The sequence below is a fragment of the Monomorium pharaonis genome, chromosome 5, assembly GCF_013373865.1.
Source record: "Monomorium pharaonis isolate MP-MQ-018 chromosome 5, ASM1337386v2, whole genome shotgun sequence".
Lineage (NCBI taxonomy): Eukaryota > Metazoa > Arthropoda > Insecta > Hymenoptera > Formicidae > Monomorium > Monomorium pharaonis.
Genome location: NC_050471.1, coordinates 8,980,081 through 9,001,792, shown reverse-complemented (window position 1 = coordinate 9,001,792; position 21,712 = coordinate 8,980,081). Strand labels below are relative to the sequence as shown.

The 21,712-nt window shown below is 40.3% G+C and overlaps 1 long non-coding RNA gene across 1 annotated transcript; it reads right to left on the bottom strand.

Annotated features, from left to right (window-relative positions):
• Nucleotides 1-357: 357 nt before the first annotated feature.
• On the bottom strand, nucleotides 358-12,698 carry LOC118645540. The gene is made up of 2 exons (XR_004963249.1): nucleotides 11,770-12,698; nucleotides 358-2,725 (listed from the first exon to the last, which is right to left on the bottom strand). It is a non-coding gene; the product is annotated as an uncharacterized LOC118645540 (long non-coding RNA).
• Between the last annotated feature and the right edge of the window lie 9,014 nt (nucleotides 12,699-21,712).

Here is a 21,712-nt window from a genome sequence, read left to right as displayed (position 1 = left end):
TTGAAGATATATATATGTATATATATATATATATATATATATATATATTAATACTTCAGTTATCAATTATGATAAATCTTGTCTACTTTTATTCTATAAAAGGAGAATTACATAAAGGATTACTTAAAGCGTTTCCTTGCTATTTTCAACTCGACTATGGATCGGCGTTGATTTAAATCGTCACGCTCCTTGGTTTGCTTTTATCATCCGCTTTTACATTCGCATCTCGCAAGCGTCTCGCATGAACAGTTGCATCGATAACGGTATAAACCAAAGTCAAGAATGAGATCAAATAAATCCAGTCAAATGAACTGACACTATTTCTAGAAATATGCGAAAGCTAGCCGCGCATTGTCATTTTTTTTATTCTTTCCTTTTTGGCTAGAATTCTTGAAATATTTCCATATATTTTTCTGTATAAATAACGCTAATAATTAACATATGCAGCACGTAGCACATGCATTTATTGTGCGTATAATTTATATTACATAAATCAGACGCGCAAAATCGTCGCATATGTAGAAGGTCGGCGCGTCGCGGTTTAGCTTTCAGAATCATCTGATTAACACATCACTTACTCAAGTCAAACTACCTTTTCGCGTCGACTGTATCGCTAATAAGACACAGGTAGTTAGTTCACGAGAAGGGAAGAGCAAGGAAGTGAAGTCGAAAGAGGGAGGAAGACAGGAAAAGAGTGAAGAAGTGAAACGGGACTTGAAAAGAGAGAGAAGGACTGAAGAAGAAGGGAGAACAAGATTAGCAGAGGATAGGCGGAATAGGTAAAATGAGACGAAACGAGTGGATAAAGGATAGAAAAGAGAGAGAAAGAGAGGAGGCTCGTTGATGAGTTAGAGCAGGAACAAGACGGCGAAGAGATAAGATGAAAGAGAAAGAGGACGTGAGAGGGCGAGAGGGGATAAAGTAACGAGGAAGAACGGCATAGGAAGAAGGAGAAGGTGAAGGAGGAGGATAACGAAGGACGAGGAGCTGCGGGAGGCGATGGTAGGTTGGTCCCACTTGCTCCTGGCCGCACACCGTCCGTCGTCATCCCGCGTGGGTCCCCGGCGCGTTTCAAGGGGAAGGAGGTAGTAGGAGATGAGCGAGCGGCGGAGAGAGGACCACCAGAGTTCCCGAGGTGAGTGGCGGGTACTCTGTAATCACGGTGCCGAGCCGCGAGCCGACAAACCAAACCAAAAGAGATAAAGATAAACAGAGATTCGAGCTTACGAGCGCCCGGGCGGGGGAGAGAATAAAGCGGAGGCACGCCGAACGCGGACATAGGGAAGGAAGGGAAGGAAGAGGGCAATCTCGTGACAGAGAGAAAGAGAGAGAGAGAGAGAGAGAGAGAAAGAGATGAGGGTCCGAAGAGAGATGGGGGGGGACAGAGGAGGCACAGCAGGCCTCGTTAAGTATGACGTGCGATCGCTTCCTTTTGTGCAACTCGTTGCAACTCGCCGCAACGCGACAGCCTCTTCGGTTCTCCCTTCTTTCCTCTCCTGCGCGTCGTTCTCCTCAGACTTTTCCTCTTCCTCTCCTTCTCCTAATTTTCGTTGCGCGCCGCTGCAGCCACCACGTGCTATGCAATCGCGTACAATATACTGGACACCTTTTGTCGTCGATCGAACGATTCGATCGAAAAGCCTGAGAAAGGCCCCCCTCCGTGGGCCCGATAAAGACGATGCTGCAGCTGACAGCGGTAACCGAAAAGCGAGCCGGATTTTACGAGGATGCCCAGTATGGACACATTTCGCACCATTTTATTACGTAGTTACACGGAAGATTTGTGGATATTTACGAGTTTGATTGCACCGATTTTACATTATCGAGTAACAGAAAAAGAAATAAAATATAGGTACATTCGCAATAATAAAAAATGAACTAGTAAACAGTAACAAAATAGGGTGATTATTAGTGAGATAAAAGAAGACACCGAATTTGTTTTTATTCCTTTTTGATGTCTTATTAAGCTTGTATCATAATATAACGTGATATCATCATCATAAAAATATCGTAAATATTTACAATAGTTTCGAAGATACTTGAAATACTGCGTTTCTTAGTGTAAATCACGAACGCTTAAAACTTTTCACCGATAATCAATAGGGGTTTCTTCCAAATTTACGACTCTGTCAAACTCAATAGAGATAAGAACACCACAACGCGCGCGCGGAACAGATCGTCGGTATTATTCTGCTATCGTAATGTCACATCGGCACCGTACCCGTGGAACGATATACCATATATCGCGCGAACCCGCGCGGCAGATTAGCTATATTACATTACACAAACGCGTGTGTTTGCGTCAACAATGGTAACCCCGTATTAAGATCGGAGGCAGCCGTTTCAATCAACGCGATCGATCGATTCCTCGCTACGCTCTCTGCCGTTCCCTTCTCCAGATTAATACCGCGGGCATCCGGCTTAATTGAGACATAAACGCGACGGTCCGGATTTGGTTGGCCGCCCGCCACCGGCTTCGGCTCGGCGCGCGGCGCGCCGCGCCGCTCCGCGCAGTTTCAGGAGGACATTCTGCTTGCGTGCAATCTAGCCGGTCCAATTTAATTTCGGGAAATCCATGTCGTAACGCTCGCCGCTTCGGCTCTCCCGATTGGCTTGCACGCCGCTATTCTCTGCCTGGTTATCGAAACAACGATGCTAGCTCGTAATGGCACGATGTCGCTCGATTGGGCGGCAAGTAGGTTTACTGCACTGTCACTTATACTTCCTGTGAGAAATAATAGCCCCATAAATTTTGCATTACGTTTTATTAAAATAACTGTTGTATAATTGAAAAAGAACAAAAACAAGAAATGAAATAATCTTAAAGCATATATGCTTTAGTGAGATGTCTCTGAAAGTATTTAATTTTAAAAGAAACCTTTTCTATATACCATACATATATGTGTACAAAAGTTGGAGCAGATTATACGTGCGGGAAATGGCAAAAAATATAAGGTCCACTGTAGAATACTCATTTAAATTCACTCTTTAACGAATTTTCCTTAATTTTTTTTATTAACAAGAATATTCGGAAAAAATATTTCAGGTGTTCAATTCCGAGCTATTTCAGTAAATAAATTGAGAGAATTCCATTATATGGGATTCATTAAAATAAAAGCTACGGAAGTAAGTAAAGAATGTTTTTTTTTCTAAAGTTTAATTGCAGTTATATTCTGGATATGTAATTAAAAAATTAATCTCGATATTCAATATTTATGAAAGATCTATCATAAAATAGATTTTTAGCCTTCTATTTTAAAATCGATAAAATAATGTATTTTAAATACTAGATGTTATTTCAGGAAATTTTATTGGGGTATCCGTTATATGTTATCCGGTAAATCGTAAGAATAATTTTAAATGGTATTTCACGGAATTGTCCAATTGATTATGATTTAAATATTGTTGAATCAAATTACAGCGAATTTTACTTAAGAAGTATTCAAAGAATATGTTGTTTGAAAATTAAAATTATGTTTTTATTCACAAAACTACTTATCGTTTAGAGGATTCTACAGATTCTATGACTGACGTCAGTTTTGAGAAGATTTCAGTCAGTTCTGGTAATAACTAAGCGGGCGTGTGAATAATGAAGGGTGAGGCGGGGCGAGAAAGAAATTAGTGGAAAGTCAAAGGAATGACGGGAAAATCTGGGAAAAGAGGATATTCGAAAAGAGTCGTAACTGAAAGACACGCAAAATCGTAAAAGGATGCATGGTCGCATATAATTTTCTCGTTATGCGGAAGATGACTATATATAAAATATATATAAGTGAGACTGTGTTGAAACGAATTTAAATCGAGAAATGATCTTATGCTGTAATGATTTTATATCATGCGCAGGATTTGCAAAAATAAATTATTGTGTTTAATGAATTATGTTTAAAAACATATACATAGGTTTTCTTTCTTATACCGAAGAGTTTTTGGATTGAACAACACACTTATGTTTTGTATAATTTGTCTTCTACAATTATTAATAATGTAAAATATCATTTGATAGAGAAACAGAACGCTGTTAAATATATTAGTAATGCTGAGGTGTTATTTTGCGATAATTTTTTTTCTGGGAGGAAATCTTATAGATGCTTGATAGCATCAACATTATTAAAATTACTCGTCACTGTGTTTCAAAATCGACATAATATCCGGCGCAAGAGTTGGAAGTTGTAATTTTCCCTTAAGAAGATAATATATTATTGTGCATACACAAACGTTCAGTGTTCGCTCGGAATTTGCATTATTCTATATTATATTTCTGATTTATGTCAGTAAGATTTGTAACTTTTTCTTCTTTTTAGTAACTTCAATAATCTTTTATAGGTATATATCCTTTTATATACCGTAATTAATTATCTCTTTGAATTTATTGCATATCAAAATAATGATAAGGTCATGTATTTCTGAGAGGAAGCTTGACGCATTCCAAATTTGAATTGACAAGTTCCAAATTCAATTATAGATATTTAGCTGCATCGGACAGCATTGGTCCATTTCTCATATGCTATTTACGGTCGATAGCAATACGAGATAGAACTGGAATGTTTCGTAACTTAACACGCCTGATGCAAGGATAATCGATCTGCTGGAACAGGAATTTGAAATTCGGGGAATAGAGGTCAAGCTGATTGTTGCAAAATTCGCTTCGCAGAGAGCGAGACGCACGCATATTGATTTACGATTCTCTGTGAAATATTTGTACCCCTCATTAGAAATACGATGCCGGCGCGAAAAACCGCAGTACGATTTAACGGTAAGCGGAATTTCTTTATCGCCGAGTCGCGAGATCTCGTGAAACGTTCGTCAGCGTTGAAGAAGAGGAAGCGCGTTTTGCGATATCGGGCGCGGAGTTATCGTCACGGAGGTTCGATCCAATTCAATTTGACTGGAGAAGATGGCGGGGTGGGTGCGCTTGACGGGTTTTACGAGATTAATCTGCGGGATTACGGACGCGCGCGTCTCTCTTATCCCAACAGCGACGGCAAAACCGCGCGTGATGCATGGCGGAAGAACTCTCGGTGTTCCCTGACGAAGTTTCGGGATGGCACACCGCGTGCAGGAACGAACACGAACGAACGAGTTCGGAACGCATTCGCCAGCTCGGCCGTGGGGGCGTCTCTTTCTCAGTCGCATCAGACCACCGTGATCGCGACAGGTGCGACCAGCCACCGCGTTCTCGATGCAGGGGCCAACACCATCGTTCGGTTCTCGCTTTCTCTCTCTCTCTCTCTCTCTCTCTCTCTCTCTCTCTCTCTCTCTCTCTCTCTCTCTCTCCCCCTCTCCCTCTCTTTATCTTACTTTCTCATTTTCTTCCTCTGTCGCTCGCATGCCCTCCGTTCGCATTCCGTCCTCCTTCCACCTAAACCGGGTTCCCCGATGTCTCCATCGCGAGACTTCGTGCTCCGCCGCATCGCTGAATTACTCACCGCCGCGAATGTTACCGGGGAGTAATTAATCCAAGAGCACGGAAGAAAAATAAGTTCAACGACCCAGAATTGTCGTATTGTCTGTTGCCGGACGCACTTAACTTTAACAGCGTTGAAAACGAAGAGAGATAATTTGTGTAAAAGTATTCATAGAGAAAGAGCGGCTTGTAGATAATAAACTTCTAGGATTTTTGTATTATTACATTTAATTTTTATTTAAAGACCAATACTTGGATATAGAGTTTTAGTTTTGAATAATATTGCTTGAATTAAAAATAAAACTTTTAAAACATAAATGTGCAAGTGTATTCTATCAAATAATGTAATAATTTTCGCAACATAACAAAAAATGAACGTTTGAGAAATTAGGCTTCACAGCATAGGCAGCAATGTGGGCACAGTGGAGGAGTTAATTATAAAATAAATTGATAAACTTAATAATAAAATATATTTTCATATATTAAACAGTAAAGATTGTAAAATAAAAAGACTAGACCAATAAAGCGAGCAAATTCTAGATTTTAAAATTGTACCATAAAATTGTACTTATCGTACTATAAATCTCGGAACAATTTTGATTTATTAAGTCTTTATCTTATAGTACAATAATTACATAAAATAATTATGTTTATATTTATGAATGTTTAAAACATTTTTTTATAATTATTGTACCATCCTAATTGATGAAATAAGTTGAATAAATTGTGCACAGCCCTAAGTGTACATTTCTTTTTATATTTTGATATCTAAAATTTGATTGTTTTATTGGTTTATCGACACTTATTTTTCTGTGAGTAATTATATCCTGAAAATACTCGAAAACATTTAAAAAGGTAACAATAAATAATTTCTTAACGTCAGAATGTCGGTAATCCTAGTACGAGGGAGAGTTTCTGATCCAATAATGTACCCCTTTCGATTGCGTGGCTTTTCGTTTCGTCGTGAAGCATGGGTGGGCCTGCAACGACGGTGGCGGCGGCGTGGCTAACATACGTAACGAAGGCGTAGGTAGAGAGACCTCTTAATATCTCCAGAGCAGAAGAGACGAAGGAGAAGAAGGAGGAGGGTGGGCGCACGCAATGCTCGGGCCCGGAATCCCTCGAATTTCTCGCCTCGAGGGCCCCGACATATCGGTAGATCCCGAGAAGTTAGCGTTCCGCGACATGCGAACGAAGGGGGATGCGGTGAAACTAGAAGAAGAGCGCGGAAGAGAGCATCAAGCGATGAAGAGATTTTCGCATCGTAATTCTGTCCGCTTGGAAAAGTCGACGACAATTGACTTCAAATTAAAATCCCATCGAAGTAAAATCCGAACTGGAGTTAAAGCGAAAAGAGTGAAATCGAGATTTTGGCCCATTTCTTCCAAGTTTAATTCCTGAAAATCCGCGTCCTATAACTCGAACAACGGGGAACGAGAAGAGAGGCGGGACAGGCAGGAGGAAGAGGGAATGGGGCGCATTTCCGAACAAAGTAGAGCGGCAATACGTGGCACGGCGAACAGAAGGGGAGGAAAGAGAGGGCGAGGGAGAAGGAGAAAGAGAGACGACCCGGTAGCTCGCGCGCGCGGTGCACGCGGCTTCGTGCGAGAACCGACTGATGATGCAGCCGGCAGCTGAACTGCATCGCGTGTTACTCGGGACGAGCACGCGCCATATGCCGCATTGTTGCGGGGCCCTCGGTTCTCCCTTCCTCCCTCTCTCTTTCTCTCTTTCTCTCTCTTTCTCTCTCTTTCTGAGCAGCCACCCGCCGCGCGCTCTTCGAAGCACGCAAAATAAATGTACGCCCGGTCGCGCGGCGATTTAGCGGATCGAGCGCCACCAATCATCATCGGACAGACGGACGCCGCCGCCGCCGCCGCCGCCGCCGCCGCCGTCGTGTTAGGAGGCAAGAAGAGAACGAAAAGAGCAAGCAGCGGGAGCTCTCGTTTGGTACGGGAGGGAACGAGACCGAGGATCTTATTGCGAGAATGTGCCACATTGTTATCGGCCTTCTTCGTCATCCCGCTCTCTCAGGCTCCCCGCCTTTAGATTGCCGCCGCCGCCGCCGCCGCCGCTGGCTTGTTCTTTGGGTTCTCTCGTCTCTATCCTCTCGTCCGTGCTCTGCGACCTGCTCGACATTTTGCGCGACTGCATCCCAAAATGTGGCGGTGAAATATAAATCGAATGAATGGTATTTTTATTACAATGTAAAATTCAATAAGTGATATAGCTCACAGTATATAGGGGTGGACATATTAATGTAAACACCTGAAAAATATGATATTATTTATTTTATTAATATAGTAAAAAGACATGACTTGTATTTAATACAGATTTTAACCTTGTTTAGAATGAGCTTACATGTTTAAATATTCATCGGTGTAATGTTATATTATTCTCCTAGAATACTCTTTAAGAGATATTAGAGGGGAAAACTGCTTATTTTTTAAAACTGTTCACAGTGACTCGATAATGTTTTTGTCATGCAGTTACGTTGGATGGGATGACAAAATGTTAAACAAATAATTTTATAACATAATGTGAGGAGCAAATTTCTTTCTTTATACGTATAATTATTTGAAAGATGTTCTGCTAAAAGAATAGTACAACATACGAACCATTGGTATATTCAAACATTGTATGATCTTATTCCAAACAAGAATACAACCTATATTAAAAACGAATAATAAATTAATGGTAAATTAATCTCTTATTAATAAAAAGAAAGTAGAGTATATTTTCTAAGTGTTTACATTATTTTGTCCATTCCCTATATAAATATTGTAAAAAATATTGTAATAAATCATCTATTTCGACTATATTCTCAGGAATATATTCTCTGATACTAATAATCCTTTTATTTGTTATGCTGTCAAAACATGACGATGAATTTTGGTCATTTTCGCCTCGTAAAAAGAATCGAAACATGTCACTGAATAAATTGCATTTGTTTTGTTATTCGCTAATTCGTAATCATTTTGTTATTTTTTATTTGTCAACATTTCTACGAGATTTTTACAAATCGTCATGCCGCGAAAGTTTACCTCGGTGCAGGATCAAAAGAAAAAAAGGAAATAAACGTCGCAACACGCGGACTTCGCCATTTCGCGCGCTGCACGCTCAAGCAACGCCGACGAGCGGCTCACGTCAGGGGCTAAGGCCAATTATCACCCTAAGCCTAAATGCACCGCACGGCATCCCTTCGGGGGCGTCGACGGTTGCAGTCGCCCGTCTGTATGCATGCGCCCCGTGGGCGCGATATAAACATAACAAGAGACGCATGTCCGCGCGTGATCCGATCGTCAAAAAGATCCCGGATTATTTTCACTTTATTCGCAAAAATCGAAAAATGAAATTCAAATGTGTCCTGTCCCTCGTTTTAGGCGATCTTTTTTGTTTAAAATTATATTTAAAAAACATATAAACATATTTCTAAAAAGTCGAGTATAGGATTACTTCAAAAAAAATTTTATAATAATGAGAGAAGTACGATATAACGTTTATAAAGAAATATTAAAAATGCATTTGTACGCAACAACTTTTAAATAACACCTCAAAAGTACACAATGCTTGTGTAAATAAACGTCAAACATGAATAAATTAGTTTTTATTATAACTCATAAATTTTAGTTTTATACAAGCATCTGTAATAAAAAAAAATAGGTTATTAATTTCTAAATGTTTTAACACACATGTTATGCATTTTATTACAATATATTTATTTGAAAAACTGTTTTTGTAGTAAAATTTTATTTTATATTTTTATTTATTATTTTTATCCTAATTGTACAATAAATTTTAAATTTATATACTCAATAATACTAATATTTCATGAAATTTTGGTTTGACATAAGATAATTTTAAACTTTCGAATTTATACATATATATATATATATATAGAGAGAGAGAGTTTATTTGTTGCAATGGTTGAACTTTCCAAACTATTCAATCACAAAAATTCTGTCATTTCCGAATACTACTCGAGTCGTAACACGTAAGATCACATATTTAAATCGACGGATGTTAGTAAACCGTCACCCTTTTATTCGTAACTTTTTCGAGAGTGGTTTTAGCCGAATTACTCGAACATGACGCGTGTCAGCGTGCATACCCGGCGAAGCCGAAATCAGCAGGGCCCCGAAACGGTAAATAGGGGGGACGGTCACATCGCAGCGGACGCGTATGCCCGACACGTGCATGTATGGGTAATGATCTATCATTCCCTTATACGCAGGTGTCAGCAATTATCATCCTCGGCTAAGCGCCGCGGCGTCATTCCTGAGGGAGCCGGCGCAGCGCGGAGCATCGCATCGGCAGTCACGCACGTGCCACGTGCAGGAAGGTCATAATCGAGCCGCACTGCGACCGCTTAATCCTATACGCGCCTGAACCCTCCTCGTCCTCCATCTCCCCTTCTGCTCCACCTCCTCCTCCTCCTCCTCCTCCTCCTCCTGTCAGTCCGGGAATGCAGATCTGTTCGCCGGACGATCTCGGGAATCGCCTCGTTAGAGGGACCGATTATTTCCCCTCTTCGTGAATGGCGGACCAGCTATCCTCGCGCGCACGGACACGCTCTCCTCTCCGTCGGCGTCGCGGCACGCGTTCCATAATCCTGACCCCCCCCCACCTCGCAGCACCAGAGATTGGTCGGTACGAGATCGGGGTTTGTCGTCGACGACAAACGATCGAGATTAGTCCGCACGTTATGCGACACTTGCGGCAGATATGGAAAAGGCAGAATCCCTTTGGTAGAGCCTCGCCACACACAATTACGGTCGTCCTTTCCGCGTGAACGAAAGAAAAATTCCAATCGTAAAACGCGCTGCCTGGCTCTAGTCAAGGTTCAACGATGAAATTTCGCACGCTTTCTGGAGTACGTATGCATGCTTGAAAAAACGACAGCTGCGTCGCTTATCGTACAGGTACATTTGCAACTGTCGTTTCACGAGAAACCCGTCGACATCTTTATCGAGCGATTTGGTAAAACAAATTTTCATGCGTTTTACAAGACTTTGTCGAGCCAGTTATAATCTTTTTTTTTTTGTCTCTCTGAATGGTCTTGTTTATTATGTTCCGATCGAGGTGTCATAATTATTGCGGTAAGGAATCGACGGAAAGAGAGAGAGATGCAAGATCCTTTTCGTACATATGCACGCGACCGGGAGTGTTGGATCGTGGAATGCAGATCGGTTTGGTTTATCCAGTTGTTGGCAGGTGCCACGTTTCGAAGAAACGCCCCTCCGTCCTTCTCTTCTCCTTTTCGCGTCCTGGTATAATAATCGGTAGCGCAAGTATATCTCTCGCGCCAAGATTATCTTTCTCTCGCTTACTGAGAAATGAAGATTATTGAATACGTGTGACTCGTTCGCGTGATTATTAACCATGCCTCCTCTTTGCTGCAATCCCTTCTCTCCCCCGTATCGCTGAACCAGCGATTTCCATGAAGCGAGTTTCATCTTGGGAGACGATGAAGACGGCGATGGCGGAAAAAGCGGAAGAACGTTTAACCGGGCTACAATTATCAAGTTAACTCGTGGAGATGACCGAGCGAATCTCCCGTGGAATTTCAAAGATAATCTTCGTGGAGAGGAAAGAGAAACACATGGAGGGACGGCTTACTGTCCAATGTAATCGAGAGTTCGCTTGATAAACATTATTCGCGCGTGAATGTTGCGCGCGGTCTCTTCGTCATATCATCGCTCGGATGCGTGCGATGCACCTGAAATAGATAAGACGGGCGCTCGCGCGACGACTTCCGGGGGTTTCCTGTTGACGTTGTTTTCTCGCCACGGCGCGCCATGGTATGCGGACTTTATTTATCTATCGAAGCAAGCGTATCTCGAGTGCCGCCAGAGAACGGCAAAGTCAACCAAGATTATCCGTCTGAGGCTCTACGACAATTGAACACACCGTACATCCGATTTCTGACGGAGCATTAAAAGTTGACTTTGATAAATATATTTATGGATCTAGAATTATTGATGTTTAAATTTAAAAATTATATCATACAATTAAAGCCGAGAAGAGGCCAGCAATGGTAATAGTGGCTCAATAATATTTATTATTTCTAAGACGAAATGATTAACGAGTAAATTCTATAAGTAAGCTTCTTAATTTATAACTATTTTGCAGTAAAAGGTAATTATACCGCAATTTTATTTGAAAAGATAAAATATAATTACTTGCTTTATTTCGTAATTAATTGGATATTTATTTCTCATTTACTAATGAGAAATTAATTGCTGATACAATTTATTTTATTTCGTTGGTATCGTATCTTTCTCTATTTCTAGAAGAGGAGTATAACAAATTTTGCAATTTTATATATATGGTGAAGATTTGAAAATAAATATGAATTTACTTACTTTTTCCGAGAGACCGTTTAATGATGCACTTGTGGATTATAATGCCCTACCAAATCAATGATGAACTAAACCAGCTGTTTCTCATAATTTAAATTAACAAGAATTTCCACTGGATTATCTCCCAAATTTTGAGCCTTTACCGACGTAATCGCCACCGTAAATCGATATAAATCAAATCTAGCGCGGTTTGCACCGCCGTTCATATTCCTCCTCACGGTATATCTCGTTAGCCGAAAACGAGCAACTGTCTCTCTCCTCCCTTGCGCTTCTCGTTCGCTCTCTCTATCTCGATCGCTTTGTTTAGCAAGGCCCACCCGGAGATTCGGCGGCGGTCCCTTGGCAGATTATCTGGTGCCGCGTTACACCGAGCCCCCTTGCCTCCTCCCTTCCCACGAATCCGCCGTCGGCCCCCCCTGGCAAACTGTCGGGGAAGCCGGCAGATCGAAACGGAGACAATCACCTGCGGCGCGCGTAATTTCGCCAGAAACTCGTCTCGCGTACTTTGCGGCGACGACGACGGCGCGGCGGCGGGAAATTCCAGACGGATAATCGGTTTTATCGTGGACTTCATTTGTTCCGCAATCGCCGTTTCGAAGGTGTCGAATTAATTTAACGCGGATTACCGCTCCGCTCGAATTCGACACATATACATACACATATGTCGGATGTATAGGTGTACGAGTGTATATCGGATGTGTATTCTCTCGTCGTCTCGTTCGCGCACACACCGCGAACAAGCAGGACGCTGTTTGCGATCCACTGGATGGCGCGACACGATGTAAATCCCCGCCGGCGGATTATACTCTTTGACCGCTTCATAATCGTTCGAATCGCGAAATTATCTCTCACATGTTAACTCGATAAGGCGACCGAGTATTAAGCAAACGTAACAAACACGTGACTTTAATTATAGTAATTAATTTGATGCCGTTTCCTTAAAAAAAAAAAATAACGAACATTGAAAATTAAATTTGTATTTGGGATTTATTTTTTACAAATAGATATTGTACAAATATTAATGAAACGGACAATAATTACTTGATTTACAGTTTCTGCATAATTTTTGTTGGATTTAAAAAATAGCACAAATGGATAGCACACAAATTTGACAGATTATTAAAGATTTTTATCTTTTTTTATTGCAGCCTCAACACGCACCTGTCAGCCGTATGCTGTACGTCGCGCATCATTTCGGTAAGTCTTTACCATTTGTAATTTGTTCAGCTTTACGTATTCAATAGTATTGAAAGCGCCAAACATTCGATACAATATTTTGCGTGCGGGCGAGAAGATCACTTTCGTCTTTTTCGTTCGCGTGGTTTTGTTTAGCAGTCATTTGGCTCCTGATATTATCAGGAACCACATTCTCTATTTATCTGGAGTACAGCGAGGGTAAGGGGTGGATAGAAAGGCAAGGGACAGGAAACACATTGTCGGAACAAAGACAAACATCTGTAGCGAAGGTAATTTGTCCACCGTCACCGTATTTCGGGGCGAAGAGAAGGCTGCAATGGGGTTTTTGTTAGTAGATTATGTTTCACATGAGGCGGCGCTCTATTGCAGGTTGGAAACGAGTCTTAAAAAATTCTCTATATGGTGGTACTTAAAGTATATATTGAACATTAAGTATATATTGTTTGTTATCAAAAAACGACGGCGATTTAAATTTTTGATCTTAAAAATGTAATAAATTTTAAAAGTATATTTTAAATATAAAAATATGATTGTGGACGTTGATAATATTTATAACGTACATTCCAATAAATACGACGTCCTTTATAAATATTTTACTTTAATCAAAACATTAAAAAATTTAGAAACTGACATTTCTTTTCTCGGTTCACGTAATTGCTTTATTAGTCGCACGAACCTAACCATTCTCTTTGCCAGTATCCTCATTATAGAAGTACGTTTACAAAAGCAACGTGTCGAAACTGAGACAATCATTTGATAATGTTTCTGCCACTGCTACTGTCGAAAGTGAGAGGTGAGAGCGTCAATGGAATTTACAAGCGAGAAGATCCGGCTGCGATCGCACGAGAGAAGCATTCGCGTGAAATCGCAAATGCAACGTAATCGTTCGCCACCCACCACGTGACAAATCACGGTGGCGACGTCGCGAAAAAAACGCCGGTAAGATGGTTTTGCCGTGGGCCAGGGCGACTGAAACTCGGCCGGAGATCTACAGGGTGTCTCGAGACGCGCGATTAAAATGAACAACGAATTAGCAGTGTCATGAATGAAGATAATTCTCCTTCCTGTAACTATGCATATATAATGCAATTAGTTCTTGAAATTTAAATGTATACAAATATATTATTAGACAATTGTCAATTTAAATATTTTGAATATGAAAACGAGTTTAGAAAAATGTACGTTTGAATACAGAATTTTTTGCTTTTTTTATTTTTACTATAAAGCATCTAGAGAAACATAATGATTTCATTTTCTAATAGTATTGTAAATATGAAAAATGAAATTTTAGACGAAATCCGTACAATTTAGATTATTTTTAATTAAAACGATGAAAGTCAAGTTTTTGTAAAGTTATTCAATAAATACATACCTAAAATTATATTTTTAAAAGAGTAACGTTAAATCGTATTATGTATGTTTATGCGAGTACCAAAAAAAAAGAGAAGCATTTGCATTTTTGATTTTCTCTGAAAATTTGGTTGAATATCTTTTTTTTAAATAAAAAATGACTTTACGTTGATTACAAACACAAGTTTGCAGTCACCGTGTAGATTTACTGAATGAAAGTGGGGCAATCGAGTATCTTTGTGAAGACGATTAAAGAGGACATGCGGCGTTCTTCGAGAATAAAATTCAAGCACTTGGCCGAAAAGAGTAACAGAGAGAGAGAGAAGGAGAGAGATCTTATCTTAATTACTTGTGCAATAAATCAAAAGTTATTACCCGAGTTATTTGTTACTGCAAATAGTACAAATCGAATTCAAAGATAAAGTACATTTCCAAAATAAGATTGTAATATGTTTAATCATAATTCAATCGTGATATATGTTACAAAAGAAATTATTAATATAGTACATTTTGGCGTGAATACAACTCGCGACAAATATATTTAAGGTAATAGTCGCCGAATGCGGCAAAATCACTCAATTGCAGAGAAATCGCGGGGCATCAACTTAGGCTAGATCCCTTGATGTATGTATCGTTCGCACGATAAACAAGCTAGGGAAAAACGTGTCATTAGCGTTAACGACCGACCATGGCTCATCGGCGATTTAGCTCGTCTCTCTTTTAGCGCGAACCTTGCGCGCGTCACGGAGGATCGATCGATCGCGATAGTTCGTATATCCCTGATAAAGAGTACCGAGGTCGATCGCTCGCGCTGGCACCGCTAATTCGCGACAGGATAATGAACGTTGGCCATACGGGAGCGAGAAGGCCCGTACGTACTGATCTCAGGGCACATTTATTTATTACTTATACGAGCGACTAATGACACAAGCGACGGGAAATCCATTAATTGGGCCACTCCTTCCGGGAGTGGATCCTGCCAATAAGTCTCCGTGCAAGCAATTCGTCGCGCCAGCAACGATCGTTCCTTATTATGGAGAATTCCAACCGTGCCGATTAGATCATAGTTTGGATTAATCTAGTTGGAATAACATCCGCGCGTATGCACGACATACAAACATTTTTTATTTTTTATCTTTTTTTAAAAGCCAAGTTAGTCGTACTTTTATTTGCCTAGACAATGTATAATAAAAAAAAAAAGAAAAACTCTAGTAAATAACATTACGTAACAGTTGGATTATTCCGATTAATCGAATCAGAATCACATTGTATGTGATGCAAATCATGCAATTATATAGATATGTATAAATATACAGATAGATCAATACGTATTTGAGTGTATTTTCATTTAAATACTAAATAACAAATAAAAATGAATAAGTTATTTTGATTGGACGAATCCTCTCTCTCTCTCTCTTTTTCTTTCTCTCTCTACATTTAAATAATAATTTATTTCATTTGTTAGTTTTTATGTCTCTCCAATGTCACCTGTAAATTCATAGAACTTACATAAGAGTTGACTGTTATGTCTAGGAAAAGATAAGCGGACTCACGTACGTCACGTAAACACGAGATTTATATTCTTCAATAATAAGAATTTCCAATCTGTAAATAAATGAAAAGATATTAATATAAATTAATAGATTAAAAAATTTAATGTCAAGAAATTAAGTTTATATTAATAATGAAATCAAATAATAGAATCCGAGCCGTCTAAAATTTTCGACTAATAGTTAAAAATTACTAATTAATATATATTTGTAGATCTCATTTTAAAATAATATTAAAATATTTATTTGGCTCGCTTCGAAATAAACTGTTATTAAAAAAAGAACAATTGAGCACTTTCATGGAATATGATATTATATTGATATATTTTACTTTATCTATTATTATATGTATAAATTATTTCTGTGCATTTTTATTTGTTAGACATCTCTCTTGCGCCTTTGCAATCGTAACGTTTTTGCATTAAAGTTTATTACAATATTACTACAACATTTTTCTCTTGCACTATATCTTCACTGTATATCATACATACAATTGTTGTCAGCACTATCGTCACAATTTTATTTCGCTTATCGTCTTCGACGTTCCTCGTGAGTTTTTCCACGTTTATCGCTATCGGGATCTGTCCAACGATTATTTAGTTATAATAAATACTATTAAAAGCACTATTCATTTCCCGTTTATCAGTCCATAAAGTGTTTTAATAAATACTGTTAAAAGCACTGTTCACTTTCCGTTTATCATTCTATAAAGTGTTTTCATCCTTACGTTATTTTATTAAAGATAAAGTTAAATGCTCAGGCGGCGCCTCATTCTAATTCTGTCGATAAGAAACGTATCGCAAAGTTTTAAGAAAATTTCTCATTTAAGTTCAATAAATTTTGCTACGGTCTATCTTTTGTGTTGTGAATTGCATGTGACAAGTTCCGTTTGGTTGTCTCGTGGCAGCGAATATCGATTATCTGTTTCGGGGCTCGTTGAAATTTATGTCGAAAGAGACGAAATTAAAGAGCAATATTGTCATCCATATACGGCATTGAAAGAAAGCAATATCGGGCACATATATTTCTATTTCTGTCGAGAAAACAAGATTGTTTTAATTCCATTTTGATTAATATCGGATATATCGCGGAATACTTCAAAATAGCACATGTTTTTTTCCGCGTATATGTTTATCTACAGATTTCCTATTGGATTTACGTGATTTACTTCTCATCTCGGAAAACTCGAATTAATCTTTTATTCACGAATATAAACCACTTTGTAACGTGTCTGTGCATCGAAACGCTTTATTACTTTTATCGAAAGGTACAGCCTTCTATTAGATCAATAATATTCGGGGATGAATTGGTTTGCGTGTTTTCTCGTTGGTATCGCGGTTTTGCAAATGATACTCCGTCATCTTAATAAAGATAAGATAAAATAAGAACACTTAAAACCTCGAAGGCGATCGATTTCTGAGTTGAATCGCGTTTCATTACGAAGCCATGATTCATTACGAAAACAACACAATGGGAACGAATGTTTCTCCGAAAGCGAGAAACTTCTCTCTCTCTCTCTCTCTCTCTCTCTCTCTCTCTCTCTCTTTCTTCCTCTAGCCGGATGCAATTGTTATCGTATCGGGAAAGAGATCGTTATTACCTCCATTATTGCAATAATAAATTTCCGAAGATCGATTCGTCATCGAGGGATGTCCGGCAAACCGTCATTATTATCGTCTATTCGTGGCACGTGTTTCCACTGCGGGAGAGAGAGAGAGAGACGGAAGAGAGAAAGAGAGAAAGCGATAACGATCGATATCAGAAACGAAGTGATGAAATTACTCATCGGATCTTGGGCGTTAATGTGATGGCACGCGTGAATCACGCACACACGCGTTGCGTTTGCCGTCCGCGAGGCCACCCGAAAGGAAAGGATGCCACCGGATGGTTGCCGTTATCGTTTTTCTCGGGGAAGGCGCGTGTCGCGACGTTTTTGATGTGCAAATCGACGCGTGACGTACGCGTCATCGACAGGCGCTTAGATAAGATTCCGATTCGATCTGCGGCTTATCTCGGCGCGAAGAAAATCCCCTAACGTGTCGCATCGGGCGGAGCAACGCGTTCGAGTTGCACCATGCGCCGTGTGCAATAATGCATCGGCATTTTCCGCGCTCTCTTTCTCTTTTTCTCTCTTCCAGCGGAGGAGGAAGGGTCGCCGGTGTTGCAGTACCGAGCGGACCGTCGTTTACGGCGTGTGTCACGTAATTCGCGCGTCGCCGGAAGCGATCGCCAATACGCGATTCGGCCGCGCACGATAAAGTTCCAGGTCCCCTAACTTGGACGCTTTCGACCGATTCAAAATTGAAAATCAGCGAGCAATATCCCTAGTAGCAGAGGTGCGGCCGAGGCCGGCGATGGAATTCGTTGTGTCCCGTGTAGGTTCAAATCAAATTGCGTTTCCCGTTGCCGGCGTATATCGCGGAATAATATTGATCTAATAGAAGGCCGTACGGCTTCCGAGCGGTAAAAGTAATGAAGCGATTCGAATCCGCGATAAACTCCCTCCCCCGTTAAGGGGGGTCTCAGCCGGGCGAATTGTCCGTGTAAAAATCTTAACTAAAAAGTCTGCGATCAACGACCTGTGTAATCGCAATTGGCGCGCGCGGCCGTACAAAAGATATTAAATTGCATCCCATTTTCTCACGTGCGCGAAACATGTAATGCAGAGCCAACAGAACGCGTAACATTAACAGCCTGAAAATATATATATTGAATCACACAATTAATATGATTTATCCGCGATAATGCTCAAAGGTCTCTGTATTTATCGCGTAAAATTTGTAGCGCATCACGCGAACATACGGTCTCACGTATCTTGCATACTTGTTATAATAACAATAATAATACACGATTTCTTTTTTTAAACTTTTAGTATCTTATTACATTGCTCTCCGCACTTCCAAATATAATAGAATTTAGTTATGAAATATAACAATGAATCAATTACACGACTGATATTTCACACTTTGCACTAAAATAATGCTATTGGTATTTCCGTTAATCAGATGAAATGTCATCAGTTGCACGATTTAGAATATTTGACTGTAATTGAATCACCTTTCCACTTAATAATTTAATACTACGCATTAAATTACAATACGAAATTAATAATAAAGGTTTATAGTACTTTTGGAATAGATAGGATAGAAATTAATAAATCAGTAAAGAGAAAGTTTCCACGTTTGCGTCCGAATCCGACTTTTCTTCACGTCTTCGTGTGGGTCTACACGTGGGAAACACGAGAAGCTTTTTGCTAGTACAGAATCGAAAAGCGGAAAGGTCTTTGGCCCTCGTCGAGCGCATAGGACTTTAGAAAACCGAGGGGACCTCGAGACGGTCTCGACGATAGACACGTCGAAGGAATCGGTCTCCTTGTCCCTTTTTCTTCGAGGGCATATTTTCTGTTACGAAAAAGTATCGCAAAGATCGACAGTGATACCGATGTAGGGAAAAGATGGAAGAGGAAGGAAAAAGAAAACAGAAGGGGTATTTTGACAGATCACAGAGAAGTGCGCCAACGGTTGTAAATCTACTTATTTTAAAGGTTGATAATTTCTGACTCGAGCGATCTTTCAATTAGACAAGCGTTATTATAAATGATAAATGGAAAATTTTCTACTTTGCGATTAAAAACAGGATTTTCGCAGAAATCTTTTTAAACTTTCCATAGAACCTATCGTAGCTAATAAGTTCAAAAGGGGTCTTTTTGAATTCTTAAAATATCGAAATAAACGTAAAGAGTCTAATTGAAATAAAATTCTAAGACTTGAGATCTCTATTTACAAAATATTTTATGAATGCGTTATATGTATTTATGCGTGCATGAGTGAATACGTATTTGTACTTAAACGCTAATTTATAATTATATTTCATGGCGTTTTAAAGTGGGAGATAGGTAAGGAATGGAAATAAGCGGACGGACCTCGAGTGTCCGAAGATATTAATTTCGAACGAGCTCTTCTTGGCAGCACGTAGCGAGATACAATTACCCTTTATTACCTCGCGTGCCATATTTATCCCTTCCGCCCCGCCTCGCTTTCCCAAATGGGATAAGAAGGAACAAAAGTCCGTGCTCTCTCGAAAGCCATGTCGAATTACCGAACAGCGTTTACTGCTAATAGTCCGCGTGCAGCGGAACGGGCACGGAGGGAGAGAGAGATATCTGAGATGGAAATCTTGTTAGGAACTTGAAACGGAGGGGCAAACGTCCGGAGGATATCCAGGGGATAACGACTCGGCTGGCGCACGTGTGGGTGGAAGGAGAGAAGGAGAAACGAGAATGAAAGAGAGAGAGAGAGAGAGAGAGAGAGAGAGAGAGAGAGAGAGAGAGAGAGAGTACGAAGAGAGGAGGAGAGAAGAGAAGTCGTGGGAGAGAGGGAGAATAAGCGGCTACATAAAGACAGGAGCTGGCGCGTGCCAGGTGCTTCGTTGCACACAATGCATCTCTGTTAGGCCGAGAAGGAGCGAGAGGAAGAAAGCGGGGGAAGCGTCCGGAAGTCGAAACGCAGCCTGGCGGGTGCACAGGCGGCTCTTATTAAAGAGGAAGAAAGGAGCGCGTCCGCAGAATGCGCGATCCTCGTTCGTGCCCGACTGGCAAATGGTCGTGCACTTTAATGCGATGCGACGACGACCGGTGGTGCGTTGTGCGATGCACGCGCGATGCACCACCTCTCGTAATACGTGCCGATCGCGTCGCCGCCGTCGCCGCTGCCGTCGTCGTATTTAATTGACGAAATTCTTCAGATGCCTGCGAACCTCTCGACAGAGGAGACCCTTTCTTAAGGCGCCTTATGAAACTGCCGATCTCATCGTAGTCGATAGGTTACAGAATTCACATGACCTGAATGATTGGGGATAAGACTGCACGGGATCGTCTATCCCGAAATCTTTTCTTTTACAATTTTCTCGGATTATCTCCAAGGCACATTTAATAATATTTGAGGAATAATCTTATTGGAGTACGTGGAATGTAACGATAATTTCTTGCCAAATATGCATGATAAATGAACGAAGTAAGCGAAACGATTGGCTGCAATCGCCGCGATTACATTTGAGGATTAAGTTTCTCAATTACGTACGAGTGTGACGAGATGAGATAGGAAGTAGGATACAAACAGAAGGAGCAAATTAAACCGCCGGAGTTAAATGTAATCCCGCAAAACATTATTTAGCTCTCAGCTACCATGGCAGGATTAAATCTGGCAGCGTTGCAGGTACTTTATGCAGCACATCACACAAGAGCACGAAACTTGTTTTCGTCTTATTACTTCCCTAACTTCTTCATAATGCTACGCGTGACTATCTATTTCTCTTCTTATTATGGAGATAAATAAAATAAAAAATAATGTAATAACTTTGGTATTGCGAGCAAGCTGAATTTAGCAGGGATTTTGTTATCAAAGATAGTAACTATATTATGAATAGAACTTTTAATTGTAAGCCTTAAAATTTACTTCGTTCAAGTCTCTGTGCAAAAAGATACTTTCCCACAAGTTTTATAAATCAAACATTTCCATTTTATCCTGGTTAAATATCGGGATGTATGTAAACCTGCAGAAGTACTTTTAATCTTTCGCAATTACGCGGGCTATTCGATTACTGCGGGTTAGAAGTAACCCCGGTTTACGGTAGTAGTAAAGGGGCTTAACACCTCGAAAACCTGGAACCGGGTTGGAAGCCGGCGCGGATAGCAGGATCAGCGACAAAATTGAGACGTTTAGGCAGACCATTAAAGGGATGCCTCCCGTCCGGCGCCATCCCATAAATCACCGTCCTGTTTTTCAGTCGTCGGGTGAAAAGCGAGGCGCGCTACTCCCGAAAGGTGTGTGTGTGTGTGTGTGTGTTTTGTG